The sequence below is a fragment of the Fringilla coelebs genome (assembly GCF_963513975.1).
Source record: "Fringilla coelebs genome assembly, chromosome: 1".
Lineage (NCBI taxonomy): Eukaryota > Metazoa > Chordata > Aves > Passeriformes > Fringillidae > Fringilla > Fringilla coelebs.
The window spans coordinates 31,453,572-31,460,926 of record NC_140028.1 but is presented as its reverse complement, the minus strand read 5'-3'; positions in this window follow the sequence as shown (position 1 = coordinate 31,460,926).

Sequence of the window (7,355 nt, the reverse complement as noted above, 5' to 3'; positions counted from 1 at the left end):
CAACATCTCCAGTTGCCACATATACAACATCTCCAGTATCTCACCTTTAAATTAACTCATTGGTGCTAAAGCGGTTGTCTCATCCTACCTTAGTTTCTACAACGTGTCTGCGTGAGACTCTAGAAGCTAAATAATTTCCTCTCTCGTTCTTTGGTTTTAAACTTACTGGGTTTACACAAAATTTACAAATTTTCTCTTGCAAATCTTCAAATCTACAAATTTTCTTCTTAGTATCTAGAGGCTTCTAATCAAGTACTCCTGAAACTGTTCCGTCCTTCAGTTTAAACTGCTTGACTTGGTTAGCTTTACCTTGAAGACTTTAAATTCTCAATGGCTTTTCAACATAGACATGAAATGTTTCACCTGAAATTTGATTGAACATAGATGCTTTCAATATCTTTACTCATTATCTGTTAAGTATGTTCATTAATCAACATTTCCAATTTTAAATAAGAATGTATTATTCTGACACTTGTGATTACAGTCTCCTAGCAACTTTCTCCAACCTGTCCTTTTCATTTCTATGGTCTAAGGCCAGAAAGGAGTGAAGATAACCCTAATTCTGTACGTGGTTTAATCCTTTTCTCCATGTGGTATAACTTTAATTTGTTAAAGGAGCTGATATCTGTAATTTCATTGGACTAATGATGAAGTACAGTATTTAACTTCCATTCTACATGTCAGTGTAACCTATATCATAGAAAGAAAAATCTTTTCCCACATATTCACTTGGAGCCTGCAGTTAGCAGGCTGATTGTTGCTCACACAGAAAACTCCAGCAAGGCATCTTAAAGGAAAAACTTAATTCAAAAGGTTTTTTCAATACCTCAGTAAGAATCAACTTTTCTTCATTTTGCATGCTGCTCTCCTCAATCCAAGTGGCTGCATGAGGTAAATTTTCTTGTCCCCAGTTGCCAAGTGCCTTCTCCTTTTTCAAATCTTCCTTGAGCTTTTCTCTGAAATTACTTCCTCTTCTTTTTATTTATGTCCATATATCTATAGTTCTTTTTTCTCCTGGAACATATTTTCGTGTTCTGTCACAGCTCATTCTTACAAAATTGTGTAAACTCTTCTCCTTAGGTGCCTGATCTTACAATCTCTGGCACCCTGTGGGACAGCTGCACTGCTTTCAGAAGAGGGAAGTCTGTAATTCTACAAGAGTAGATCTTAAAAATAATAGTTCATAAAACACCATACATCTTTATGTATGTATAAACTTACATATGAAGAAACCCATTCTTCCTTGCTATCAGGGTGCAATTTCTCATTTTTCACTATGCTTGAATTTAGGGCTGAACAGATCTGTTTGTGCTGTTTGCACTTACTCCATAGCTCCATCTTTATGGATACACAAGGAGAAAGCATGACTAATGACAACATCAGTGTTCATCCTCTCTATGTAAACCGAAACTGTGAAATTAAGTATCTATTCCTGTTCTTGAATTTAAATTTGCTAGTCATCCATATTCTTAACATTATTTAATACAGACATGCAGGAAAAATTCTGTAGATTTTTCAAGGAGTGAGAGCCTGCATATGCTCAGGGCTCTAGTATGGGCTCCTGCTTTTGTTTCTATAATATGCATAGTGCAAATAGCCTGAGTGCACTGTCCTGTATGGCAAATTCATTTTTAGTTTGTTGAGACAGCCAACATCCTGGTCCTGTGTGGTTTGGAGCTAGATAGAAAATTTGAAAGATCCTAGGAGACAGGCTCTTAAGTCATGCTTAAACCCAGTCTAGTCTTTGCCCTATTGTCTTTGCAGAGAAAGAACTTGAATGGGAATGAAGAGACTATTTCTGTGGCACTGCTTTTAAGAAATCATGGATTCTAGCCTGACAACATGGATACCCAGGAGTTTGAGCTTCTTTGCTTATTCTAACACTCACAGGAGGGAAACCATGCATGGATGCTGCCTGGGAAAGAAATGAACTGGAGAAGCAATACAGAAGTAGAGAGCCTGCTGGGGCACTCAGAGATCCTTCTGCAGAGCAGTGATGTCAAAGTTGAAACTGATGCTGCTTTTATGGTTCCCTAATTCTATGATGTGTTTTTTTAATGGGGGTTAGTGGAAGAAGGCAGCATGCATCCTGTCTTTTTTTCTACTATTGAGCTCAGTGACACTGAACAATCTGAGAATACTTGCAATACATGGAGAATACTTACCATGTGAAATGCATTTGAAATGACTTAGAAATTAACTCTCTGTGGCTGTTTATACTCTCCGTGGTTGTTTATAAATGGACTCAGTTGGGTTCAAGCATTCAAAGCCATCTTCTTATGATGGGTAGTGAACTTACTAACAAAAATAGATGGGAATTGTGCCATGTGTACTGGCCAGAGTACAAAAAACCCAGACAGGTTTGGTTTTCTGATGTAGGTATAGCATAGCTGTTAAATGTTGAATTCCTGTATCTGATCTGGTCAACAAAAGTCAATTAGATCTGTATTTTCCTGTTTTCTCAAACTTTGAACAAAGGTTTCTTCTTAAGAACTTTCACCATTCATTTTCAGCATCAAATTACATACTAATATTTGGATACAGATACAAGGTAAGGCACTGAGGAAGTGTGCATTGAAACACCTTCAATTATTTACCAGCAGTTCTGGATAACCAGGGAGGTCCCTGTTCAGTGGGGGTTGGCAAATGTGACACATCTCCAAGACGGGACAGAAAAAAGACCTGGTGAACTACAGGTCTGTCAGCTTGACCTCAATGCCAGGGAAGATCAGGGAACTGATCATCTTGAGTGCCATCACATGGCATGTGCAGGACAATCAGAGCATCAGACTAAGCCAGCCTGTGTTTGTAAAAGGCAGGTCCTGTTTGACCTTGTCCTACCTGCAGTTGCAGCCTCACCTTGAGCCCTGTGTGTAGTTTTGGGTGCTGCAATATAAGAAAGTCATTAAGGTGTTAGAGAGTGTCCAAAGGAGGGCAAAAAAGATGGTGAAGCACCTTGAAGAGCAGCTGAGGAGACTTGGTCTGTTCAGCCTGGAGAAGATGACACTGATGGGAGAGTTTGGGGACAGGCACCAATCTCTTCTCTCTGGTGACAAGTGACAGCTTGTTGAGCATGAGCCAGCAGTGTGCCTGGCTGACCAAGAAGGCCAATGCCATCTTGGCTTATAGCAGCAAGAGCGTGGCCAAGAGGGCAAAGGCAGTGATCATTCCCTTGTATTTGGGACTGGTAAAGCCACACTGCAAGTTCTGGGCTCAGTTTTGGCCCTTCACTACAAAAAAAGACATTGAGGTTCTGGACTGTGTCCAGAGAAAGGCAACAGGGCTGGTGAGGGGTCTGGAGCCCATGACTTATGAGGAGCAGCTGAGGAAGCTGGGGTTGTATAGCCTGAGGGATAGCAAACTCAGGGGGGACCTTTCTGGTCTCTACAACTCCCTGAAAGGAAGCTGTGGCAAGGTGGGATGGGGGGGAAGTTTCTTTGCCTGAACAACAAGTGATAGGATATGAGGAACTGGCCTCACGTTGCACCAGGAGAGGCTTAGATTGTATATTAGGAAAAACTTAATGGAAAAGGTTGTCAAGCACTGGAACAGGCTGCCCATGGAAGTGGTTGAGTCATCATCCTGGAGGTATATAAAATACCTGTAGATGTGGTAACTGGGGACATGGTTTGTGGTGGACTTGACAGTGGCAGGGCAACGATTGAATCCGATAATCTTAGAGGCCTTTTACAAATTAAATGATTCTTTGATTCCATGATTCTAGACTGGATCTTGTTGGTTTTAGTTCACTGATTCACAGGTTTGGAGGAATATTCTCTCTATGCTATGTTAAGAATAGCAGCAATGGAAAAAACAAAATGGGAAGAGTTACAGAAAGACTTAAAGCTGTATAGAAGATTTACCAAAATGTGCATTTTGCTACTATCAACTTCTTCTCTATGGGCTCAATTCGGCTCCATCTTGGAGATATCAATAAAATTAATTCCTCCTCCTGGGAAAAAAAAAACCCTCTCTCTGGTTCCTGCTGCTTGCCAGCTACTTTTTGTTCGGTTTCTCTGTTTTAAACTTTCTCTATACCTTTTCACTTTCATCTTAACATATTCCTTTGTCTCCTTTCCCTTCTTCAGCTATCAGAATTGAATTTTGTATCTACATAAGTTAATGCAGTGGAAATATAGTAGGGTGGATTATATATGTTATACAGAATAGAATTAAACAAAATTGCAACACTAGCAAGGAGGAGTTTTTAGGTCTATCCTTTATTTCTGGCTCATTGTGAAAAAACAGAATTGAATTAACCAGTTAATTACTGGTTCTTAGAAAAATAAACTCTATTTCCTCTTTTTTTTAAAGGAAGAAAAAAGGCAAGTTGGACAATGAAAATTAGTGACTGATTACTTTGGGAAATTTCTATATTTTGAAGTATTAAACAACAAGGAAAGAATGGAAGATAGGAATGAAAAAAACAAGAAAGAAGAAATGAAGGAGTAGAGAAAGAATGAAGAAAAGAAAGAGAGACAACTATGTAACCCAGTTACATTTTGTTTAACCTCAAAGGAAGATTTTGCTCTCCTGCAAGTTATTCACTTATGCACTTGCTATGAAATCAGCATTGTGAGTAAGTTGATAGCCTGTACAGGGAAGGAAAGAATGGCAAGCTGATTACTTTATGGTTATTTCACAAAACTGATGAGACAGCAAATGATATTCAATCCTATTAAAAAGACTAAGCACAGCCTTTTTTCCACCCTTTAAAAAAAAATTCCTACATTCCTTGTGCTGGGATTGGATGATATGATTCTACAATTCAGGGAGTCTGCAGAACATCTGCAATGAAATTGGTTTTCTGTGGAAAACTGATGAATCACTTACTGCCAATGACTGCGAGGAAAAGTACTTGTTTATGCCCTTATGTAATGAATTTTTATGAGGTGAAGTTTGCTGTTTATAAAAAATATATTTTCAGTTGCTGCAGATGTAAAATAATAGAATTCAGAATTTAGACCACCACATTACTGAAAAGGCAGTCACTAACAGAATATCATCATCTACTTACAAAATGTCAGAAAGGGGCTTTTACTTCTGTAATAGAATTTAAATTTTCATTCATTCCATAAGGCCTTACAAGAGAACAAAAAAAGCAAGGACAATATTAACAGTTACCTTCATTAATATATTTTAAAATAAAATTAGTACTTTTACCAAAAAATACATGTTCTACTTCAAAAAGTAGATCTAAAATATCATGCTCATGAGCAGTTCCTGAGAAAGCAATCAGTGTCTCTCTGTAATAATGGAAAATCAGTTGCATGCTTTTCCTTGAATGTCCCCTGACAATCTCTTCAAAGAATGAGTTAAAGTAATAGCTTAGGTGTAAGAACTAACCTTTTCACTGCGAAAAGCAACTTCCCACAATCACAGGTATCTTAAGAAAGTTTTATGCCTGCAAATTAATTAGTGGAGCAAATTTAAAGAATTACCAAACAGTTTTATTTTTACATTCAGCAAGAGTTGAGTTTGATTGTTACAATCTTTTAACTTCCTTTAGAATCTTGAGGCATTTCAGTAAAGTATTTCAAGTTTGAATGTTATTTTTTTATCCTGTTGTGTATTTTTAGGAATAGCTGTAGGTGACTGAAAATGTGCAGGTATCTATTCTTAATGACTAATGCATTTTGCATTTCTGTAGCAAAAGCTGTTTTGCTGTGCATGTGAAAACTTTCAAGTGCCATTTTCTTCACACTTCTAATCTCCATGTCCTGATATCTATATTGGTTCTGCAAGTATGGATACTGCACCAGTTTTTCTTGGATCAATTTATACTTTTATGGAGTTGGGTTTTTGTGGCCCTAAGCAATGATGCAATGAGCAACCTGCACTTTTTTGTGCCTTGCCACTCTACCACCTTTGAAATTGTTGTAGGGTGACTGCTGTTGCTGCTACCAGTCACAGAGATTGTGAAAGGATGCAAGAGACAGCATGCTGCAGGTCCATCTATATCTTCTAGACAGTGCGCTCAAACCTGGAGACAACCAGCCAAACACAACTGAACCGGTCCCTTGTTTTCCACAACACATGTAATAGAAGCTGTGCCACTTGGCTAATTGCCCATCTCATGCTTGCACCTGCAGCATGCTCTGGACATTCAAGCATTGCATTTGGAGAAGAAATACCACATACCACATGGGACCATTTTGTTCTCAGTATATGGAATGAACAGCAGTGAGTGCACAGTTTTTGCATACAACAGGCCCTCTGAGATCCTCATGTTGTCTACCTTGCAGCCACATTCCTCTAGAGCTCTGATCCTTGTGTCCAGCACCTGCCTCCAGTTTTGCCCTATTCTTATCCTTTCTAATACAGAGTGAATCAGGGATAGGCTATCAATATTGGTAGTGTAGCAGTCATGGAGATGTTAGAGCCTTAACAAAAAGTATTCTGAAGCGATGATCATTATTTTGAACCATGTAACTATTAGGTGGAACAATCCATGGGATCCACAATCTTTGATAGCAGCCTGCATCAAAAGAGGCTGGAGTTAGAAGTTATCAATAAATACATCATCAGAGAAGCTTTTATTAATTACAGAGAGACTGTTCGGTGGCTATGGCAGCCAGTCATGAGAAACTTACCTATTTAAGTGCAAACAGACACAAAAGCATTTTAAGAAAAGCTTAATTAGCCCTGGGTCTGCATTATGCACACTGCTTCTTATGCCTTGTCATGAGCCATGCATCTCTACCCAGATAACTGGCTCTCATATAGTATGTTCGTAATTTCTGTTGTGATTTAATGCATCTGAAACCAAGATGAAGATCACCAGTGACAAACTGAATATCAACATCCTGAATACCAAGCCTCTTGTCCCTCACTGCACCATGCACAACCATGGCTAAAGACTTTGTATCAAAACTAGGTACAACAGGAGACTATTCATTCAGAGTAACCATATATCAGGCAGTAGACCTCAATAAAACAGGACAAGTTTTAAAACTCTTCGCAAGTCTTCAGAGGTAATACATATTCCCATGTAAGAGTCAGTACTGCCACAGATGCAATTTACTGTCTTTGCCTGCTGCAACAGGCACTCTCCTGGGGGCCTATCCCCAGGGAATGCCCTGGCTCTAGGCAAAAAACCCTGATCCTTTCCTTGCCCTGTCTTCAGGCCACAAAGGAGAACTAACTACAGAGTAGGCAAGCAATCTTGTTAGAGAATCAGGTACCTGAAGACTTCTACTGAACCTGTAAGCTGTGACTTTTTTCTATTAAGGCAATGTATCTCCAAGGATTACCCTTGACACAGTTATTGCATCAGAGGTACCCCTGCCAATTGCACTATCTGGAGATGCTATCTAGGGTTATTTCCTTGGCACAGAAGTTAGACAGAAGATTGC